This window comes from Styela clava, chromosome 15, assembly GCF_964204865.1.
Source record: "Styela clava chromosome 15, kaStyClav1.hap1.2, whole genome shotgun sequence".
In the NCBI taxonomy this organism is placed as follows: Eukaryota; Metazoa; Chordata; class Ascidiacea; order Stolidobranchia; family Styelidae; genus Styela; species Styela clava.
The window spans coordinates 8,152,854-8,167,797 of NC_135264.1; the positions used below are offsets into that span (position 1 = coordinate 8,152,854).

Below are 14,944 nucleotides of genomic sequence, written 5' to 3' on the forward strand. Positions count from 1 at the left end.
AATGAAACGGCGATGAAAAGCCTACGACACTCGGTATTCCCAGCCGGTCACCCATGCAAGTACTAACCGAGCCTGACATTGCTTAACTTCCGAGATCGAACGATAACGGGTGCATTCAACGTGGTATGGTTGTAGGCGATAAAGTAGTAGTCTATTCGGCTATTTGTATTTTGCAGTTGTTGGAAAACAGAGCAAAATCGAATGAAACGGCGACAAAAAACCTACGACACTCGGTATTCCCAGCCGGTCACCCATGCAAGTACTAACCGAGCCCGACATTGCTTAACTTCCGAGATCGAGTGCATTCAACGTGGTATGGTTGTAGGCGATAAAGTAGTAGTCTATTCGGCTATTTGTATTTCGCAGTTGTTGAAAAACAGAGCAAAATCGAATGAAACGGCGACGAAAAGCCTACGACACTCGGTATTCCCAGCAGGTCACCCATGCAAGTACTAACCGAGCCCGACATTGCTTAACTTCCGAGATCGAACGAGATCGGGTGCATTGAACGTGGTATGGTTGTAGGCGATAAAGTAGTAGTCTATTCGGCTATTTGTATTTCGCAGTTGTTGGAAAACAGAGCAAAATCGAATGAAACGGCGACGAAAAGCCTACGACACTCGGTATTCCAAGCCGGTCACCCATGCAAGTACTAACCGAGCCCGACATTGCTTAACTTCCGAGATCGAACGATAACGGGTGCATTCAACGTGGTATGGTCGTAGGCAATAAAGTAGTAGTGTATTCGGCTATTTGTATTTCGCAGTTGTTGGAAAACAGAGCAAAATCGAGTGAAACGGCGACAAAAAGCCTACGACACTCGGTATTCCCAGCCGGTCACCCATGCAAGTACTAACCGAGCCCGACATTGCTTAACTTTCGAGATCGAACGAGATCGGGTGCATTCAACGTGGTATGGTTGTAGGCGATAAAGTAGTAGTCTATTCGGCTATTTGTATTTCGCAGTTGTTGGAAAAAAGAGCAAAATCGAATGAAACGGCGACGAAAAGCCTACGACACTCGGTATTCCCAGCCGGTCACTCATGCAAGTACTAACCGAGCCCGACATTGCTTAACTTCCGAGATCGAACGAGATCGGGTGCATTCAGCGTGGTATGGTTGTAGGCGATAAAGTAGTAGTCTATTCGGCTATTTGTATTTCGCAGTTGTTGGAAAACAGAGCAAAATCGAATGAAACGGCGACAAAAAGCCTACGACACTCGGTATTCCCAGCCTGTCACCCATGCAAGTACTAACCGAGCCCGACATTGCTTAACTGCCGAGATCGAACGATATCGGGTGCATTCAACGTGGTATGGTTGTAGGCGATAAAGTAGTAGTCTATTCGGCTATTTGTATTTCGCAGTTGTTGGAAAACAGAGCAAAATCGAATGAAACGGCGACGAAAAACCTACGACACTCGGTTTTCCCAGCCGGTCACCCATGCAAGTACTAACCGAGCCCGACATTGCTTAACTTCCGAGATCGAACGAGATCGGGTGCATTCAACGTGGTATGGTTGTAGGCGTTAAAGTAGTAGTCTATTCGGCTATTTGTATTTCGCAGTTGTTGGAAAACAGAGCAAAATCGAATGAAACGGCGACGAAAAGCCTACGACACTCGGTATTCCCAGCCGGTCACCCATGCAAGTACTAACCGAGCCCGACATTGCTTAACTTCCGAGATCGAACGAGATCGGGTGCATTCAACGTGGTATGGTTGTAGGCGATAAAGTAGTAGTCTATTCGGCTATTTGTATTTTGCAGTTGTTGGAAAACAGAGCAAAATCGAATGAAGCGGCGACGAAAAGCCTACGACACTCGGTATTCCCAGCCGGTCACCCATGCAAGTACTAACCGAGCCCGACATTGCTTAACTTCCGAGATCGAACGAGATCGGGTGCATTCAACGTGGTATGGTTGTAGTCGATAAAGTAGTAGTCTGTTCTGCTATTTGTATTTTGCAGTTGTTAGAAAACAGAGAAAAAACGAATGGAACGGCGACGAAAAAAAAAGCCTACGACACTCGGTATTCCCAGCCGGTCACCCATGCAAGTACTAACCGAGCCCGACATTGCTTAACTTCCGAGATCGAACGAGATCGGGTGCATTCAACGTGGTATGGTTGTAGGCAATAAAGTAGTAGTCTATTCGGCTATTTGTATTTCGCAGTTGTTGGAAAACAGAGCAAAATCGAATGAAACGGCGACGAAAAGCCTACGACACTCGGTATTCCAAGCCGGTCACCCATGCAAGTACTAACCGAGCCCGACATTGCTTAACTTCCGAGATCGAACGAGATCGGGTGCATTCATCGTGGTATGGTTGTAGGCGATAAAGTAGTAGTCTATTCGGCTATTTGTATTTTGCAGTTGTTGGAAAACAGAGCAAAATCGAATGAAGCGGCGACGAAAAGCCTACGACACTCGGTATTCCCAGCCGGTCACCCATGCAAGTACTAACCGAGCCCGACATTGCTTAACTTCCGAGATCGAACGAGATCGGGTGCATTCAACGTGGTATGGTTGTAGGCGATAAAGTAGTAGTCTATTCGGCTATTTGTATTTCGCAGTTGTTGGAAAACAGAGCAAAATCGAATGAAACGGCGACGAAAAGCCTACGACACTCGGTATTCCCAGCCGGTCACCCATGCAAGTACTAACCGAGCCTGACATTGCTTAACTTCCGAGATCGAACGATAACGGGTGCATTCAACGTGGTATGGTTGTAGGCGGTAAAGTAGTAGTCTATTCGGCTATTTGTATTTCGCAGTTGTTGGAAAACAGAGCAAAATCGAATGAAACGGCGACAAAAAGCCTACGACACTCGGTATTCCCAGCCGGTCACCCATGCAAGTACTAACCGAGCCCGACATTGCTTAACTTCCGAGATCGAGTGCATTCAACGTGGTATGGTTGTAGGCGATAAAGTAGTAGTCTATTCGGCTATTTGTATTTCGCAGTTGTTGGAAAACAGAGCAAAATCGAATGAAACGGCGACGAAAAGCCTACGACACTCGGTATTCCCAGCAGATCACCCATGCAAGTACTAACCGAGCCCGACATTGCTTAACTTCCGAGATCGAACGAGATCGGGTGCATTCAACGTGGTATGGTTGTAGGCGATAAAGTAGTAGTCTATTCGGCTATTTGTATTTCGCAGTTGTTGGAAAACAGAGCAAAATCGAATGAAACGGCGACGAAAAGCCTACGACACTCGGTATTCCCAGCCGGTCACCCATGCGAGTACTAACCGAGCCCGACATTGCTTAACTTCCGAGATCGAACGATAACGGGTGCATTCAACGTGGTATGGTTGTAGGCGATAAAGTAGTAGTGTATTCGGCTATTTGTATTTCGCAGTCGTTGGAAAACAGAGCAAAATCGAGTGAAACGGCGACAAAAAGCCTACGACACTCGGTATTCCCAGCCGGTCACCCATGCAAGTACTAACCGAGCCCGACATTGCTTAACTTCAGAGATCGAACGAGATCGGGTGCATTCAACGTGGTATGGTTGTAGGCGATAAAGTAGTAGTCTATTCGGCTATTTGTATTTCGCAGTTGTTAGAAAACAGAGCAAAATCGAATGAAACGGCGACGAGAAGCCTACGACACTCGGTATTCCCAGCCGGTCACCCATGCAAGTACTAACCAAGCCCGACATTGCTTAACTTCCGAGATCGAACAAGATCGGGAGCATTCAACGTGGTATGGTTGTAGGCGATGAAGTAGTAGTCTATTCGGCTATTTCTATTTCGCAGTTGTTAGAAAACACAGCAAAATCGAATGAAACGACGACGAAAAGCTTACGACACTCGGTATTCCCAGCCGGTCACCCATGCAAGTACTAACCGAGCCCGACATTGCTTAACTTCCGAGATCGAACGAGATCGGGTGCATTCAACGTGGTATGGTTGTAGGCGATAAAGTAGTAGTCTATTCGGCTATTTGTATTTCGCAGTTGTTGGAAAACAGAGCAAAATCGAATGAAACGGCGACGAAAAGCCTACGACACTCGGTATTCCCAGCCGGTCACCCATGCAAGTACTAACCGAGCCCGACATTGCTTAACTTCCGAGATCGAACAATAACGGGTGCATTCAACGTGGTATGGTTGTAGGCGATAAAGTAGTAGTGTATTCGGCTATTTGTATTTCGCAGTTGTTGGAAAACAGAGCAAAATCGAGTGAAACGGCGACAAAAAGCCTACGACACTCGGTATTCCCAGCCGGTCACCCATGCAAGTACTAACCGAGCCCGACATTGCTTAACTTCCGAGATCGAACGAGATCGGGTGCATTCAACGTGGTATGGTTGTAGGCGATAAAGTAGTAGTCTATTCGGCTATTTGTATTTCGCAGTTGTTGGAAAACAGAGCAAAATCGAATGAAACGGCGACGAAAAGCCTACGACACTCGGTATTCCCAGCCGGTCACCCATGCAAGTACTAACCGAGCCCGACATTGGTTAACTTCCGAGATCGAACGAGATCGGGTGCATTCAACGTGGTATGGTTGTAGGCGATAAAGTAGTAGTCTATTCGGCTATTTGTATTTCGCAGTTGTTGGAAAACAGAGCAAAATCGAATGAAACGGCGACAAAAAGTCTACGACACTCGGTATTCCCAGCCTGTCACCCATGCAAGTACTAACCGAGCCCGACATTGCTTAACTTCCGAGATCGAACGAGATCGGGTGCATTCAACGTGGTATGGTTGTAGGCGATAAAGTAGTAGTCTATTCGGCTATTTGTATTTCGCAGTTGTTGGAAAACAGAGCAAAATCGAATGAAACGGCGACGAAAAGCCTACGACACTCGGTATTCAAAGCCGGTCACCCATGCAAGTACTAACCGAGCCCGACATTGCTTAACTTCCGAGATCGAACGAGATCGGGTGCATTCAACGTGGTATGGTTGTAGGCGATAAAGTAGTAGTCTATTCGGCTATTTGTATTTCGCTGTTGTTGGAAAACAGAGCAAAATCGAATGAAACGGCGACGAGAAGCCTACGACACTCGGTATTCCCAGCCGGTCACCCATGCAAGTACTAACCGAGCCCGACATTGCTTAACTTCCGAGATTGAACGAGATCGGGTGCATTCAACGTGGTATGGTTGTAGTCGATAAAGTAGTAGTCTGTTCTGCTATTTGTATTTTGCAGTTGTTAGAAAACATAGAAAAAACGAATGTAACGGCGACGAAAAAAAAGCCTACGACACTCGGTATTCCCGGCCGGTCACCCATGCAAGTACTAACCGAGCCCGACATTGCTTAACTTCCGAGATCGAACGAGATCGGGTGCATTCAACGTGGTATGGTTGTAGGCAATAAAGTAGTAGTCTATTCGGTTATTTGTATTTCGCAGTTGTTGGAAAACAGAGCAAAATCGAATGAAACGGCGACGAAAAGCCTACGACACTCGGTAATCCCAGCCGGTCACCCATGCAAGTACTAACCGAGCCCGACATTGCTTAACTTCCGAGATCGAACGAGATCGGGTGCATTCAGAGTGGTATGGTTGTAGGCGATAAAGTAGTAGTCTATTCGGCTATTTGTATTTTGCAGTTGTTGGAAAACAGAGCAAAATCGAATGAAGCGGCGACGAAAAGCCTACGACACTCGGTATTCCCAGCCGGTCACCCATGCAAGTACTAACCGAGCCCGACATTGCTTAACTTCCGAGATCGAACGAGATCGGGTGCATTCGACGTGGTATGGTTGTAGGCGATAAAGTAGTAGTCTATTCGGCTATTTGTATTTCGCAGTTGTTGGAAAACAGAGCAAAATCGAATGAAACGGCGACGAAAAGCCTACGACACTCGGTATTCTCAGCCGGTCACCCATGCAAGTACTAACCGAGCCCGACATTGCTTAACTTCCGAGATCGAACGAGATCGGGTGCATTCAACGTGGTATGGTTGTAGGCGATAAAGTAGTAGTCTATTCGGCTATTTGTATTTCGCAGTTGTTGGAAAACAGAGCAAAATCGAATGAAACGGCGACGAAAAGCCTACGACACTCGGTATTCGCAGCCGGTCACCCATGCAAGTACTAACCGAGCCCGACATTGCTTAACTTCCGAGATCGAACGAGATCGGGTGCATTCAACGTGGTATGGTTGTAGGCGATAAAGTAGTAGTCTATTCGGCTATTTGTATTTTGCAGTTGTTGGAAAACAGAGCAAAATCGAATGAAACGGCGACAAAAAGTCTACGACACTCGGTATTCCCAGCCTGTCACCCATGCAAGTACTAACCGAGCCCGACATTGCTTAACTTCCGAGATCGAACGAGATCGGGTGCATTAAACGTGGTATGGTTGTAGGCGATAAAGTAGTAGTCTATTCGGCTATTTGTATTTCGCAGTTTTTGGAAAACAGAGCAAAATCGAATGAAACGGCGACGAAAAGCCTAAGACACTCGGTATTCCCAGCCGGTCACCCATGCAAGTACTAACCGAGCCCGACATTGCTTAACTTCCGAGATCGAACGAGATCGGGTGCATTCAACGTGGTATGGTTGTAGTCGATAAAGTAGTAGTCTGTTCTGCTATTTGTATTTTGCAGTTGTTAGAAAACATAGAAAAAACGAATGGAACGGCGACGAAAAAAAAGCCTACGACACTCGGTATTCCCGGCCGGTCACCCATGCAAGTACTAACCGAGCCCGACATTGCTTAACTTCCTAGATCGAACGAGATCGGGTGCATTCAACGTGGTATGGTTGTAGGCAATAAAGTGGTAGTCTATTCGGCTATTTGTATTTCGCAGTTGTTGGAAAACAGAGCAAAATCGAATAAAACGGCGACGGAAAACCTACGATACTCGGTATTCCCAGCCGGTCACCCATGCAAGTACTAACCGAGCCCGACATTGCTTAACTTCCGAGATCGAACGAGATCGGGTGCATTCAACGTGGTATGGGTGTAGGCGATAAAGTAGTAGTCTATTCGGCTATTTGTATTTTGCAGTTGTTGGAAAACAGAGCAAAATCGAATGAAGCGGCGACGAAAAGCCTACGACACTCGGTATTCCCAGCCGGTCACCCATGCAAGTACTAACCGAGCCCGACATTGCTTAACTTCCGAGATCGAACGAGATCGGGTGCATTCGACGTGGTATGGTTGTAGGCGATAAAGTAGTAGTCTATTCGGCTATTTGTATTTCGCAGTTGTTGGAAAGCAGAGCAAAATCGAATGAAACGGCGACGAAAAGCCTACGACACTCGGTATTCCCAGCCGGTCACCCATGCAAGTACTAACCGAGCCCGACATTGCTTAACTTCCGAGATCGAACGAGATCGGGTGCATTCAACGTGGTATGGTTGTAGGCGATAAAGTAGTAGTCTATTCGGCTATTTGTATTTCGCAGTTGTTGGAAAACAGAGCAAAATCGAATGAAACGGCGATGAAAAGCCTACGACACTCGGTATTCCCAGTCGGTCACCCATGCAAGTACTAACCGAGCCTGACATTGCTTAACTTCCGAGATCGAACGATAACGGGTGCATTCAACGTGGTATGGTTGTAGGCGATGAAGTAGTAGTCTATTCGGCTATTTGTATTTCGCAGTTGTTGGAAAACAGAGCAAAATCGAATGAAACGGCGACAAAAAGCCTACGACACTCGGTATTCCCAGCCGGTCACCCATGCAAGTACTAACCGAGCCCGACATTGCTTAACTTCCGAGATCGAGTGCATTCAACGTGGTATGGTTGTAGGCGATGAAGTAGTAGTCTATTCGGCTATTTGTATTTCGCAGTTGTTGGAAAACAGAGCAAAATCGAATGAAACGGCGACGAAAAGCCTACGACACTCGGTATTCCCAGCCGGTCACCCATGCAAGTACTAACCGAGCCCGACATTGCTTAACTTCCGAGATCGAACAAGATCGGGTGCATTCGACATGGTATGGTTGTAGGCGATAAAGTAGTAGTCAATTCGGCTATTTGTATTTCGCAGTTGTTGGAAAACAGAGCAAAATCGAATGAAACGGCGACGAAAAGCCTACGACACTCGGTATTCCCAGCCGGTCACCCATGCAAGTACTAACCGAGCCCGACATTGCCCAACTTCCGAGATCGAACGAGATCGGGTGCATTCAACGTGGTATGGTTGTAGGCGATAAAGTAATAGTCTATTCGGCTATTTGTATTTCGCAGTTGTTGGAAAACAGAGCAAAATCGAATGAAACGGCGACGAAAAGCCTACGACACTCGGTATTCCCAGCCGGTCACCCATGCAAGTACTAACCGAGCCCGACATTGCTTAACTTCCGAGATCGAACGAGATCGGGTGCATTCAACGTGGTATGGTTGTAGGCGATAAAGTAGTAGTCTATTCGGCTATTTGTATTTTGCTTTTGTTGGAAAACAGAGCAAAATCGAATGAAACGGCGACAAAAAGTCTACGACACTCGGTATTCCCAGCCTGTCACCCATGCAAGTACTAACCGAGCCCGACATTGCTTAACTTCCGAGATCGAACGAGATCGGGTGCATTCAACGTGGTATGGTTGTAGGCGATAAAGTAGTAGTCTATTCGGCTATTTGTATTTCGCAGTTGTTGGAAAACAGAGCAAAATCGAATGAAACGGCGACGAAAAGCCTACGACACTCGGTATTCCCAGCCGGTCACCCATGCAAGTACTAACCGAGCCCGACATTGCTTAACTTCCGAGATCGAACGAGATCGGGTGCATTCAACGTGGTATGGTTGTAGGCGATAAAGTAGTAGTCTATTCGGCTATTTGTATTTCGCAGTTGTTGGAAAACAGAGCAAAATCGAATGAAACGGCGACGAAAAGCCTACGACACTCGGTATTCCCAGGCGGTCACCCATGCAAGTACTAACCGAGCCCGACATTGCTTAACTTCCTAGATCGAACGAGATCGGGTGCATTCAACGTGGTATGGTTGTAGGCGATAAAGTAGTAGTCTATTCGGGTATTTGTATTTTGCAGTTGTTGGAAAACAGAGCAAAATCGAATGAAGCGGCGACGAAAAGCCTACGACACTCTGTATTCCCAGCCGGTCACCCATGCCAGTACTAACCGAGCCCGACATTGCTTAACTTCCGAGATCGAACGAGATCGGGTGCATTCAACGTGGTATGGTTGTAGTCGATAAAGTAGTAGTCTGTTCTGCTATTTGTATTTTGCAGTTGTTAGAAAACATAGAAAAAACGAATGGAACGGCGACGAAAAAAAAGCCTACGACACTCGGTATTCCCGGCCGGTCACCCATGCAAGTACTAACCGAGCCCGACATTGCTTAACTTCCGAGATCGAACGAGATCGGGTGCATTCAACGTGGTATGGTTGTAGGCAATAAAGTAGTAGTCTATTCGGCTATTTGTATTTCGCAGTTGTTGGAAAACAGAGCAAAATCGAATGAAACGGCGACGAAAAGCCTACGACACTCGATATTCCCAGCCGGTCACCCATGCAAGTACTAACCGAGCCCGACATTGCTTAACTTCCGAGATCGAACGAGATCGGGTGCATTCAACGTGGTATGGTTGTAGGCAATAAAGTAGTAGTCTATTCGGCTATTTGTATTTTGCAGTTGTTGGAAAACAGAGCAAAATCGAATGAAGCGGCGACGAAAAGCCTACGACACTCGGTATTCCCAGCCGGTCACCCATGCAAGTACTAACCGAGCCCGACATTGCTTAACTTCCGAGATCGAACGAGATCGGGTGCATTCGACGTGGTATGGTTGTAGGCGATAAAGTAGTAGTCTATTCGGCTATTTGTATTTCGCAGTTGTTGGAAAACAGAGCAAAATCGAATGAAACGGCGACGAAAAGCCTACGACACTCGGTATTCCCTGCCGGTCACCCATGCAAGTACTAACCGAGCCCGACATTGCTTAACTTCCGAGATCGAACGAGATCGGGTGCATTCAACGTGGTATGGTTGTAGGCGATAAAGTAGTAGTCTATTCGGCAATTTGTATTTCGCAGTTGTTGGAAAACAGAGCAAAATCGAATGAAACGGCGATGAAAAGCCTACGACACTCGGTATTCCCAGCCGGTCACCCATGCAAGTACTAACCGAGCCTGACATTGCTTAACTTCCGAGATCGAACGATAACGGGTGCATTCAACGTGGTATGGTTGTAGGCGATAAAGTAGTAGTCTATTCGGCTATTTGTATTTTGCAGTTGTTGGAAAACAGAGCAAAATCGAATGAAACGGCGACAAAAAGCCTACGACACTCGGTATTCCCAGCCGGTCACCCATGCAAGTACTAACCGAGCCCGACATTGCTTAACTTCCGAGATCGAGTGCATTCAACGTGGTATGGTTGTAGGCGATAAAGTAGTAGTCTATTCGGCTATTTGTATTTCGCAGTTGTTGAAAAACAGAGCAAAATCGAATGAAACGGCGACGAAAAGCCTACGACACTCGGTATTCCCAGCAGGTCACCCATGCAAGTACTAACCGAGCCCGACATTGCTTAACTTCCGAGATCGAACGAGATCGGGTGCATTGAACGTGGTATGGTTGTAGGCGATAAAGTAGTAGTCTATTCGGCTATTTGTATTTCGCAGTTGTTGGAAAACAGAGCAAAATCGAATGAAACGGCGACGAAAAGCCTACGACACTCGGTATTCCCTGCCGGTCACCCGTGCAAGTACTAACCGAGCCCGACATTGCTTAACTTCCGAGATCGAACGAGATCGGGTGCATTCAACGTGGTATGGTTGTAGGCGATAAAGTAGTAGTCTATTCGGCTATTTGTATTTCGCAGTTGTTGGAAAACAGAGCAAAATCGAATGAAACGGCGATGAAAAGCCTACGACACTCGGTATTCCCAGCCGGTCACCCATGCAAGTACTAACCGAGCCTGACATTGCTTAACTTCCGAGATCGAACGATAACGGGTGCATTCAACGTGGTATGGTTGTAGGCGATAAAGTAGTAGTCTATTCGGCTATTTGTATTTTGCAGTTGTTGGAAAACAGAGCAAAATCGAATGAAACGGCGACAAAAAGCCTACGACACTCGGTATTCCCAGCCGGTCACCCATGCAAGTACTAACCGAGCCCGACATTGCTTAACTTCCGAGATCGAGTGCATTCAACGTGGTATGGTTGTAGGCGATAAAGTAGTAGTCTATTCGGCTATTTGTATTTCGCAGTTGTTGAAAAACAGAGCAAAATCGAATGAAACGGCGACGAAAAGCCTACGACACTCGGTATTCCCAGCAGGTCACCCATGCAAGTACTAACCGAGCCCGACATTGCTTAACTTCCGAGATCGAACGAGATCGGGTGCATTGAACGTGGTATGGTTGTAGGCGATAAAGTAGTAGTCTATTCGGCTATTTGTATTTCGCAGTTGTTGGAAAACAGAGCAAAATCGAATGAAACGGCGACGAAAAGCCTACGACACTCGGTATTCCCAGCCGGTCACCCATGCAAGTACTAACCGAGCCCGACATTGCTTAACTTCCGAGATCGAACGAGATCGGGTGCATTCAACGTGGTATGGTTGTAGGCGATAAAGTAGTAGTCTATTCGGCTATTTGTATTTTGCTTTTGTTGGAAAACAGAGCAAAATCGAATGAAACGGCGACAAAAAGTCTACGACACTCGGTATTCCCAGCCTGTCACCCATGCAAGTACTAACCGAGCCCGACATTGCTTAACTTCCGAGATCGAACGAGATCGGGTGCATTCAACGTGGTATGGTTGTAGGCGATAAAGTAGTAGTCTATTCGGCTATTTGTATTTCGCAGTTGTTGGAAAACAGAGCAAAATCGAATGAAACGGCGACGAAAAGCCTACGACACTCGGTATTCCCAGCCGGTCACCCATGCAAGTACTAACCGAGCCCGACATTGCTTAACTTCCGAGATCGAACGAGATCGGGTGCATTCAACGTGGTATGGTTGTAGGCGATAAAGTAGTAGTCTATTCGGCTATTTGTATTTCGCAGTTGTTGGAAAACAGAGCAAAATCGAATGAAACGGCGACGAAAAGCCTACGACACTCGGTATTCCCAGGCGGTCACCCATGCAAGTACTAACCGAGCCCGACATTGCTTAACTTCCTAGATCGAACGAGATCGGGTGCATTCAACGTGGTATGGTTGTAGGCGATAAAGTAGTAGTCTATTCGGGTATTTGTATTTTGCAGTTGTTGGAAAACAGAGCAAAATCGAATGAAGCGGCGACGAAAAGCCTACGACACTCTGTATTCCCAGCCGGTCACCCATGCCAGTACTAACCGAGCCCGACATTGCTTAACTTCCGAGATCGAACGAGATCGGGTGCATTCAACGTGGTATGGTTGTAGTCGATAAAGTAGTAGTCTGTTCTGCTATTTGTATTTTGCAGTTGTTAGAAAACATAGAAAAAACGAATGGAACGGCGACAAAAAAAAGCCTACGACACTCGGTATTCCCGGCCGGTCACCCATGCAAGTACTAACCGAGCCCGACATTGCTTAACTTCCGAGATCGAACGAGATCGGGTGCATTCAACGTGGTATGGTTGTAGGCAATAAAGTAGTAGTCTATTCGGCTATTTGTATTTCGCAGTTGTTGGAAAACAGAGCAAAATCGAATGAAACGGCGACGAAAAGCCTACGACACTCGATATTCCCAGCCGGTCACCCATGCAAGTACTAACCGAGCCCGACATTGCTTAACTTCCGAGATCGAACGAGATCGGGTGCATTCAACGTGGTATGGTTGTAGGCAATAAAGTAGTAGTCTATTCGGCTATTTGTATTTTGCAGTTGTTGGAAAACAGAGCAAAATCGAATGAAGCGGCGACGAAAAGCCTACGACACTCGGTATTCCCAGCCGGTCACCCATGCAAGTACTAACCGAGCCCGACATTGCTTAACTTCCGAGATCGAACGAGATCGGGTGCATTCGACGTGGTATGGTTGTAGGCGATAAAGTAGTAGTCTATTCGGCTATTTGTATTTCGCAGTTGTTGGAAAACAGAGCAAAATCGAATGAAACGGCGACGAAAAGCCTACGACACTCGGTATTCCCTGCCGGTCACCCATGCAAGTACTAACCGAGCCCGACATTGCTTAACTTCCGAGATCGAACGAGATCGGGTGCATTGAACGTGGTATGGTTGTAGGCGATAAAGTAGTAGTCTATTCGGCTATTTGTATTTCGCAGTTGTTGGAAAACAGAGCAAAATCGAATGAAACGGCGACGAAAAGCCTACGACACTCGGTATTCCAAGCCGGTCACCCATGCAAGTACTAACCGAGCCCGACATTGCTTAACTTCCGAGATCGAACGATAACGGGTGCATACAACGTGGTATGGTCGTAGGCAATAAAGTAGTAGTGTATTCGGCTATTTGTATTTCGCAGTTGTTGGAAAACAGAGCAAAATCGAGTGAAACGGCGACAAAAAGCCTACGACACTCGGTATTCCCAGCCGGTCACCCATGCAAGTACTAACCGAGCCCGACATTGCTTAACTTCCGAGATCGAACGAGATCGGGTGCATTCAACGTCGTATGGTTGTAGGCGATAAAGTAGTAGTCTATTCGGCTATTTGTATTTCGCAGTTGTTGGAAAAAAGAGCAAAATCGAATGAAACGGCGACGAAAAGCCTACGACACTCGGTATTCCCAGCCGGTCACTCATGCAAGTACTAACCGAGCCCGACATTGCTTAACTTCCGAGATCGAACGAGATCGGGTGCATTCAGCGTGGTATGGTTGTAGGCGATAAAGTAGTAGTCTATTCGGCTATTTGTATTTCGCAGTTGTTGGAAAACAGAGCAAAATCGAATGAAACGGCGACAAAAAGCCTACGACACTCGGTATTCCCAGCCTGTCACCCATGCAAGTACTACCCGAGCCCGACATTGCTTAACTGCCGAGATCGAACGATATCGGGTGCATTCAACGTGGTATGGTTGTAGGCGATAAAGTAGTAGTCTATTCGGCTATTTGTATTTCGCAGTTTTTGGAAAACAGAGCAAAATCGAATGAAACGGCGACGAAAAACCTACGACACTCGGTTTTCCCAGCCGGTCACCCATGCAAGTACTAACCGAGCCCGACATTGCTTAACTTCCGAGATCGAACGAGATCGGGTGCATTCAACGTGGTATGGTTGTAGGCGATAAAGTAGTAGTCTATTCGGCTATTTGTATTTCGCAGTTGTTGGAAAACAGAGCAAAATCGAATGAAACGGCGACGAAAAGCCTACGACACTCGGTATTCCCAGCCGGTCACCCATGCAAGTACTAACCGAGCCCGACATTGCTTAACTTCCGAGATCGAACGAGATCGGGTGCATTCAACGTGGTATGGTTGTAGGCGATAAAGTAGTAGTCTATTCGGCTATTTGTATTTTGCAGTTGTTGGAAAACAGAGCAAAATCGAATGAAGCGGCGACGAAAAGCCTACGACACTCGGTATTCCCAGCCGGTCACCCATGCAAGTACTAACCGAGCCCGACATTGCTTAACTTCCGAGATCGAACGAGATCGGGTGCATTCAACGTGGTATGGTTGTAGTCGATAAAGTAGTAGTCTGTTCTGCTATTTGTATTTTGCAGTTGTTAGAATACAGAGAAAAAACGAATGGAACGGCGACGAAAAAAAAAGCCTACGACACTCGGTATTCCCAGCCGGTCACCCATGCAAGTACTAACCGAGCCCGACATTGCTTAACTTCCGAGATCGAACGAGATCGGGTGCATTCAACGTGGTATGGTTGTAGGCAATAAAGTAGTAGTCTATTCGGCTATTTGTATTTCGCAGTTGTTGGAAAACAGAGCAAAATCGAATGAAACGGCGACGAAAAGCCTACGACACTCGGTATTCCAAGCCGGTCACCCATGCAAGTACTAACCGAGCCCGACATTGCTTAACTTCCGAGATCGAACGAGATCGGGTGCATTCATCGTGGTATGGTTGTAGGCGATAAAGTAGTAGTCTATTCGGCTATTTGTAT

At 46.7% G+C, this 14,944-nt stretch overlaps 52 non-coding genes and 23 pseudogenes across 52 annotated transcripts; all 75 read right to left on the reverse strand.

The window, feature by feature from the left end:
• Nucleotides 1-18: 18 nt before the first annotated feature.
• On the reverse strand, nt 19-137 carry LOC144412098 (5S ribosomal RNA; annotated as a pseudogene).
• An 81-nt stretch (nt 138-218) lies between these two features.
• Nucleotides 219-327, reverse strand: LOC144412673 (5S ribosomal RNA; annotated as a pseudogene).
• Nucleotides 328-408: 81 nt separating this feature from the next.
• On the reverse strand, nt 409-527 carry LOC144415578 (5S ribosomal RNA). The gene has a single exon (XR_013471470.1). It is a non-coding gene; the product is annotated as a 5S ribosomal RNA (ribosomal RNA).
• An 81-nt stretch (nt 528-608) lies between these two features.
• Nucleotides 609-727, reverse strand: LOC144417627 (5S ribosomal RNA; annotated as a pseudogene).
• Nucleotides 728-808: 81 nt separating this feature from the next.
• LOC144415384 (5S ribosomal RNA) lies at nt 809-927 on the reverse strand. Its single transcript, XR_013471276.1, has one exon. It is a non-coding gene; the product is annotated as a 5S ribosomal RNA (ribosomal RNA).
• Nucleotides 928-1,008: 81 nt separating this feature from the next.
• On the reverse strand, nt 1,009-1,127 carry LOC144417406 (5S ribosomal RNA). The gene has a single exon (XR_013473299.1). It is a non-coding gene; the product is annotated as a 5S ribosomal RNA (ribosomal RNA).
• An 81-nt stretch (nt 1,128-1,208) lies between these two features.
• LOC144418380 (5S ribosomal RNA) lies at nt 1,209-1,327 on the reverse strand (annotated as a pseudogene).
• Nucleotides 1,328-1,408: 81 nt separating this feature from the next.
• Nucleotides 1,409-1,527, reverse strand: LOC144415009 (5S ribosomal RNA). Its single transcript, XR_013470901.1, has one exon. It is a non-coding gene; the product is annotated as a 5S ribosomal RNA (ribosomal RNA).
• Nucleotides 1,528-1,608: 81 nt separating this feature from the next.
• LOC144414056 (5S ribosomal RNA) lies at nt 1,609-1,727 on the reverse strand. The gene has a single exon (XR_013469947.1). It is a non-coding gene; the product is annotated as a 5S ribosomal RNA (ribosomal RNA).
• An 81-nt stretch (nt 1,728-1,808) lies between these two features.
• Nucleotides 1,809-1,927, reverse strand: LOC144415318 (5S ribosomal RNA). The gene has a single exon (XR_013471210.1). It is a non-coding gene; the product is annotated as a 5S ribosomal RNA (ribosomal RNA).
• Nucleotides 1,928-2,013: 86 nt separating this feature from the next.
• On the reverse strand, nt 2,014-2,132 carry LOC144414057 (5S ribosomal RNA). The gene has a single exon (XR_013469948.1). It is a non-coding gene; the product is annotated as a 5S ribosomal RNA (ribosomal RNA).
• Nucleotides 2,133-2,213: 81 nt separating this feature from the next.
• LOC144416828 (5S ribosomal RNA) lies at nt 2,214-2,332 on the reverse strand. Its single transcript, XR_013472721.1, has one exon. It is a non-coding gene; the product is annotated as a 5S ribosomal RNA (ribosomal RNA).
• An 81-nt stretch (nt 2,333-2,413) lies between these two features.
• Nucleotides 2,414-2,532, reverse strand: LOC144414058 (5S ribosomal RNA). Its single transcript, XR_013469949.1, has one exon. It is a non-coding gene; the product is annotated as a 5S ribosomal RNA (ribosomal RNA).
• Nucleotides 2,533-2,613: 81 nt separating this feature from the next.
• Nucleotides 2,614-2,732, reverse strand: LOC144412099 (5S ribosomal RNA; annotated as a pseudogene).
• Nucleotides 2,733-2,813: 81 nt separating this feature from the next.
• On the reverse strand, nt 2,814-2,922 carry LOC144412408 (5S ribosomal RNA; annotated as a pseudogene).
• An 81-nt stretch (nt 2,923-3,003) lies between these two features.
• On the reverse strand, nt 3,004-3,122 carry LOC144414951 (5S ribosomal RNA). Its single transcript, XR_013470843.1, has one exon. It is a non-coding gene; the product is annotated as a 5S ribosomal RNA (ribosomal RNA).
• An 81-nt stretch (nt 3,123-3,203) lies between these two features.
• LOC144418082 (5S ribosomal RNA) lies at nt 3,204-3,322 on the reverse strand (annotated as a pseudogene).
• Nucleotides 3,323-3,403: 81 nt separating this feature from the next.
• Nucleotides 3,404-3,522, reverse strand: LOC144416135 (5S ribosomal RNA). Its single transcript, XR_013472029.1, has one exon. It is a non-coding gene; the product is annotated as a 5S ribosomal RNA (ribosomal RNA).
• Nucleotides 3,523-3,603: 81 nt separating this feature from the next.
• On the reverse strand, nt 3,604-3,722 carry LOC144416450 (5S ribosomal RNA). Its single transcript, XR_013472343.1, has one exon. It is a non-coding gene; the product is annotated as a 5S ribosomal RNA (ribosomal RNA).
• An 81-nt stretch (nt 3,723-3,803) lies between these two features.
• On the reverse strand, nt 3,804-3,922 carry LOC144415618 (5S ribosomal RNA). Its single transcript, XR_013471510.1, has one exon. It is a non-coding gene; the product is annotated as a 5S ribosomal RNA (ribosomal RNA).
• Nucleotides 3,923-4,003: 81 nt separating this feature from the next.
• On the reverse strand, nt 4,004-4,122 carry LOC144418425 (5S ribosomal RNA; annotated as a pseudogene).
• Nucleotides 4,123-4,203: 81 nt separating this feature from the next.
• On the reverse strand, nt 4,204-4,322 carry LOC144414059 (5S ribosomal RNA). Its single transcript, XR_013469950.1, has one exon. It is a non-coding gene; the product is annotated as a 5S ribosomal RNA (ribosomal RNA).
• Nucleotides 4,323-4,403: 81 nt separating this feature from the next.
• On the reverse strand, nt 4,404-4,522 carry LOC144415575 (5S ribosomal RNA). The gene has a single exon (XR_013471467.1). It is a non-coding gene; the product is annotated as a 5S ribosomal RNA (ribosomal RNA).
• Nucleotides 4,523-4,603: 81 nt separating this feature from the next.
• On the reverse strand, nt 4,604-4,722 carry LOC144417639 (5S ribosomal RNA; annotated as a pseudogene).
• Nucleotides 4,723-4,803: 81 nt separating this feature from the next.
• LOC144416466 (5S ribosomal RNA) lies at nt 4,804-4,922 on the reverse strand. Its single transcript, XR_013472359.1, has one exon. It is a non-coding gene; the product is annotated as a 5S ribosomal RNA (ribosomal RNA).
• An 81-nt stretch (nt 4,923-5,003) lies between these two features.
• LOC144417297 (5S ribosomal RNA) lies at nt 5,004-5,122 on the reverse strand. The gene has a single exon (XR_013473190.1). It is a non-coding gene; the product is annotated as a 5S ribosomal RNA (ribosomal RNA).
• Nucleotides 5,123-5,207: 85 nt separating this feature from the next.
• Nucleotides 5,208-5,326, reverse strand: LOC144414633 (5S ribosomal RNA). Its single transcript, XR_013470522.1, has one exon. It is a non-coding gene; the product is annotated as a 5S ribosomal RNA (ribosomal RNA).
• An 81-nt stretch (nt 5,327-5,407) lies between these two features.
• Nucleotides 5,408-5,526, reverse strand: LOC144417560 (5S ribosomal RNA; annotated as a pseudogene).
• An 81-nt stretch (nt 5,527-5,607) lies between these two features.
• Nucleotides 5,608-5,726, reverse strand: LOC144415485 (5S ribosomal RNA). The gene has a single exon (XR_013471377.1). It is a non-coding gene; the product is annotated as a 5S ribosomal RNA (ribosomal RNA).
• Nucleotides 5,727-5,807: 81 nt separating this feature from the next.
• LOC144414517 (5S ribosomal RNA) lies at nt 5,808-5,926 on the reverse strand. The gene has a single exon (XR_013470407.1). It is a non-coding gene; the product is annotated as a 5S ribosomal RNA (ribosomal RNA).
• An 81-nt stretch (nt 5,927-6,007) lies between these two features.
• On the reverse strand, nt 6,008-6,126 carry LOC144414984 (5S ribosomal RNA). The gene has a single exon (XR_013470876.1). It is a non-coding gene; the product is annotated as a 5S ribosomal RNA (ribosomal RNA).
• Nucleotides 6,127-6,207: 81 nt separating this feature from the next.
• On the reverse strand, nt 6,208-6,326 carry LOC144418037 (5S ribosomal RNA; annotated as a pseudogene).
• An 81-nt stretch (nt 6,327-6,407) lies between these two features.
• Nucleotides 6,408-6,526, reverse strand: LOC144417370 (5S ribosomal RNA). The gene has a single exon (XR_013473263.1). It is a non-coding gene; the product is annotated as a 5S ribosomal RNA (ribosomal RNA).
• Nucleotides 6,527-6,611: 85 nt separating this feature from the next.
• Nucleotides 6,612-6,730, reverse strand: LOC144417229 (5S ribosomal RNA). Its single transcript, XR_013473122.1, has one exon. It is a non-coding gene; the product is annotated as a 5S ribosomal RNA (ribosomal RNA).
• Nucleotides 6,731-6,811: 81 nt separating this feature from the next.
• On the reverse strand, nt 6,812-6,930 carry LOC144417089 (5S ribosomal RNA). The gene has a single exon (XR_013472982.1). It is a non-coding gene; the product is annotated as a 5S ribosomal RNA (ribosomal RNA).
• Nucleotides 6,931-7,011: 81 nt separating this feature from the next.
• Nucleotides 7,012-7,130, reverse strand: LOC144415486 (5S ribosomal RNA). Its single transcript, XR_013471378.1, has one exon. It is a non-coding gene; the product is annotated as a 5S ribosomal RNA (ribosomal RNA).
• An 81-nt stretch (nt 7,131-7,211) lies between these two features.
• On the reverse strand, nt 7,212-7,330 carry LOC144414060 (5S ribosomal RNA). The gene has a single exon (XR_013469951.1). It is a non-coding gene; the product is annotated as a 5S ribosomal RNA (ribosomal RNA).
• An 81-nt stretch (nt 7,331-7,411) lies between these two features.
• On the reverse strand, nt 7,412-7,530 carry LOC144411927 (5S ribosomal RNA; annotated as a pseudogene).
• An 81-nt stretch (nt 7,531-7,611) lies between these two features.
• Nucleotides 7,612-7,720, reverse strand: LOC144412409 (5S ribosomal RNA; annotated as a pseudogene).
• An 81-nt stretch (nt 7,721-7,801) lies between these two features.
• Nucleotides 7,802-7,920, reverse strand: LOC144417591 (5S ribosomal RNA; annotated as a pseudogene).
• An 81-nt stretch (nt 7,921-8,001) lies between these two features.
• LOC144417673 (5S ribosomal RNA) lies at nt 8,002-8,120 on the reverse strand (annotated as a pseudogene).
• An 81-nt stretch (nt 8,121-8,201) lies between these two features.
• Nucleotides 8,202-8,320, reverse strand: LOC144414061 (5S ribosomal RNA). The gene has a single exon (XR_013469952.1). It is a non-coding gene; the product is annotated as a 5S ribosomal RNA (ribosomal RNA).
• Nucleotides 8,321-8,401: 81 nt separating this feature from the next.
• LOC144417640 (5S ribosomal RNA) lies at nt 8,402-8,520 on the reverse strand (annotated as a pseudogene).
• Nucleotides 8,521-8,601: 81 nt separating this feature from the next.
• LOC144414063 (5S ribosomal RNA) lies at nt 8,602-8,720 on the reverse strand. The gene has a single exon (XR_013469954.1). It is a non-coding gene; the product is annotated as a 5S ribosomal RNA (ribosomal RNA).
• Nucleotides 8,721-8,801: 81 nt separating this feature from the next.
• Nucleotides 8,802-8,920, reverse strand: LOC144415723 (5S ribosomal RNA). Its single transcript, XR_013471616.1, has one exon. It is a non-coding gene; the product is annotated as a 5S ribosomal RNA (ribosomal RNA).
• An 81-nt stretch (nt 8,921-9,001) lies between these two features.
• On the reverse strand, nt 9,002-9,120 carry LOC144417364 (5S ribosomal RNA). The gene has a single exon (XR_013473257.1). It is a non-coding gene; the product is annotated as a 5S ribosomal RNA (ribosomal RNA).
• Nucleotides 9,121-9,205: 85 nt separating this feature from the next.
• Nucleotides 9,206-9,324, reverse strand: LOC144414635 (5S ribosomal RNA). The gene has a single exon (XR_013470524.1). It is a non-coding gene; the product is annotated as a 5S ribosomal RNA (ribosomal RNA).
• Nucleotides 9,325-9,405: 81 nt separating this feature from the next.
• On the reverse strand, nt 9,406-9,524 carry LOC144414740 (5S ribosomal RNA). Its single transcript, XR_013470630.1, has one exon. It is a non-coding gene; the product is annotated as a 5S ribosomal RNA (ribosomal RNA).
• Nucleotides 9,525-9,605: 81 nt separating this feature from the next.
• On the reverse strand, nt 9,606-9,724 carry LOC144415487 (5S ribosomal RNA). The gene has a single exon (XR_013471379.1). It is a non-coding gene; the product is annotated as a 5S ribosomal RNA (ribosomal RNA).
• Nucleotides 9,725-9,805: 81 nt separating this feature from the next.
• Nucleotides 9,806-9,924, reverse strand: LOC144414907 (5S ribosomal RNA). Its single transcript, XR_013470798.1, has one exon. It is a non-coding gene; the product is annotated as a 5S ribosomal RNA (ribosomal RNA).
• An 81-nt stretch (nt 9,925-10,005) lies between these two features.
• Nucleotides 10,006-10,124, reverse strand: LOC144412101 (5S ribosomal RNA; annotated as a pseudogene).
• An 81-nt stretch (nt 10,125-10,205) lies between these two features.
• LOC144412411 (5S ribosomal RNA) lies at nt 10,206-10,314 on the reverse strand (annotated as a pseudogene).
• Nucleotides 10,315-10,395: 81 nt separating this feature from the next.
• LOC144415579 (5S ribosomal RNA) lies at nt 10,396-10,514 on the reverse strand. The gene has a single exon (XR_013471471.1). It is a non-coding gene; the product is annotated as a 5S ribosomal RNA (ribosomal RNA).
• Nucleotides 10,515-10,595: 81 nt separating this feature from the next.
• Nucleotides 10,596-10,714, reverse strand: LOC144416539 (5S ribosomal RNA). Its single transcript, XR_013472432.1, has one exon. It is a non-coding gene; the product is annotated as a 5S ribosomal RNA (ribosomal RNA).
• Nucleotides 10,715-10,795: 81 nt separating this feature from the next.
• LOC144412102 (5S ribosomal RNA) lies at nt 10,796-10,914 on the reverse strand (annotated as a pseudogene).
• Nucleotides 10,915-10,995: 81 nt separating this feature from the next.
• On the reverse strand, nt 10,996-11,104 carry LOC144412412 (5S ribosomal RNA; annotated as a pseudogene).
• Nucleotides 11,105-11,185: 81 nt separating this feature from the next.
• On the reverse strand, nt 11,186-11,304 carry LOC144415580 (5S ribosomal RNA). Its single transcript, XR_013471472.1, has one exon. It is a non-coding gene; the product is annotated as a 5S ribosomal RNA (ribosomal RNA).
• Nucleotides 11,305-11,385: 81 nt separating this feature from the next.
• LOC144414064 (5S ribosomal RNA) lies at nt 11,386-11,504 on the reverse strand. The gene has a single exon (XR_013469955.1). It is a non-coding gene; the product is annotated as a 5S ribosomal RNA (ribosomal RNA).
• An 81-nt stretch (nt 11,505-11,585) lies between these two features.
• On the reverse strand, nt 11,586-11,704 carry LOC144417641 (5S ribosomal RNA; annotated as a pseudogene).
• Nucleotides 11,705-11,785: 81 nt separating this feature from the next.
• Nucleotides 11,786-11,904, reverse strand: LOC144414065 (5S ribosomal RNA). Its single transcript, XR_013469956.1, has one exon. It is a non-coding gene; the product is annotated as a 5S ribosomal RNA (ribosomal RNA).
• Nucleotides 11,905-11,985: 81 nt separating this feature from the next.
• Nucleotides 11,986-12,104, reverse strand: LOC144415724 (5S ribosomal RNA). The gene has a single exon (XR_013471617.1). It is a non-coding gene; the product is annotated as a 5S ribosomal RNA (ribosomal RNA).
• An 81-nt stretch (nt 12,105-12,185) lies between these two features.
• Nucleotides 12,186-12,304, reverse strand: LOC144417365 (5S ribosomal RNA). The gene has a single exon (XR_013473258.1). It is a non-coding gene; the product is annotated as a 5S ribosomal RNA (ribosomal RNA).
• An 84-nt stretch (nt 12,305-12,388) lies between these two features.
• LOC144414636 (5S ribosomal RNA) lies at nt 12,389-12,507 on the reverse strand. Its single transcript, XR_013470525.1, has one exon. It is a non-coding gene; the product is annotated as a 5S ribosomal RNA (ribosomal RNA).
• An 81-nt stretch (nt 12,508-12,588) lies between these two features.
• On the reverse strand, nt 12,589-12,707 carry LOC144414741 (5S ribosomal RNA). The gene has a single exon (XR_013470631.1). It is a non-coding gene; the product is annotated as a 5S ribosomal RNA (ribosomal RNA).
• Nucleotides 12,708-12,788: 81 nt separating this feature from the next.
• On the reverse strand, nt 12,789-12,907 carry LOC144415488 (5S ribosomal RNA). Its single transcript, XR_013471380.1, has one exon. It is a non-coding gene; the product is annotated as a 5S ribosomal RNA (ribosomal RNA).
• Nucleotides 12,908-12,988: 81 nt separating this feature from the next.
• Nucleotides 12,989-13,107, reverse strand: LOC144416822 (5S ribosomal RNA). The gene has a single exon (XR_013472715.1). It is a non-coding gene; the product is annotated as a 5S ribosomal RNA (ribosomal RNA).
• Nucleotides 13,108-13,188: 81 nt separating this feature from the next.
• On the reverse strand, nt 13,189-13,307 carry LOC144417786 (5S ribosomal RNA; annotated as a pseudogene).
• Nucleotides 13,308-13,388: 81 nt separating this feature from the next.
• On the reverse strand, nt 13,389-13,507 carry LOC144416284 (5S ribosomal RNA). The gene has a single exon (XR_013472177.1). It is a non-coding gene; the product is annotated as a 5S ribosomal RNA (ribosomal RNA).
• An 81-nt stretch (nt 13,508-13,588) lies between these two features.
• LOC144417407 (5S ribosomal RNA) lies at nt 13,589-13,707 on the reverse strand. The gene has a single exon (XR_013473300.1). It is a non-coding gene; the product is annotated as a 5S ribosomal RNA (ribosomal RNA).
• An 81-nt stretch (nt 13,708-13,788) lies between these two features.
• On the reverse strand, nt 13,789-13,907 carry LOC144418301 (5S ribosomal RNA; annotated as a pseudogene).
• An 81-nt stretch (nt 13,908-13,988) lies between these two features.
• Nucleotides 13,989-14,107, reverse strand: LOC144415010 (5S ribosomal RNA). The gene has a single exon (XR_013470902.1). It is a non-coding gene; the product is annotated as a 5S ribosomal RNA (ribosomal RNA).
• An 81-nt stretch (nt 14,108-14,188) lies between these two features.
• LOC144414066 (5S ribosomal RNA) lies at nt 14,189-14,307 on the reverse strand. The gene has a single exon (XR_013469957.1). It is a non-coding gene; the product is annotated as a 5S ribosomal RNA (ribosomal RNA).
• Nucleotides 14,308-14,388: 81 nt separating this feature from the next.
• LOC144415319 (5S ribosomal RNA) lies at nt 14,389-14,507 on the reverse strand. The gene has a single exon (XR_013471211.1). It is a non-coding gene; the product is annotated as a 5S ribosomal RNA (ribosomal RNA).
• Nucleotides 14,508-14,593: 86 nt separating this feature from the next.
• LOC144414067 (5S ribosomal RNA) lies at nt 14,594-14,712 on the reverse strand. Its single transcript, XR_013469958.1, has one exon. It is a non-coding gene; the product is annotated as a 5S ribosomal RNA (ribosomal RNA).
• Nucleotides 14,713-14,793: 81 nt separating this feature from the next.
• On the reverse strand, nt 14,794-14,912 carry LOC144416829 (5S ribosomal RNA). Its single transcript, XR_013472722.1, has one exon. It is a non-coding gene; the product is annotated as a 5S ribosomal RNA (ribosomal RNA).
• Nucleotides 14,913-14,944: the final 32 nt, after the last annotated feature.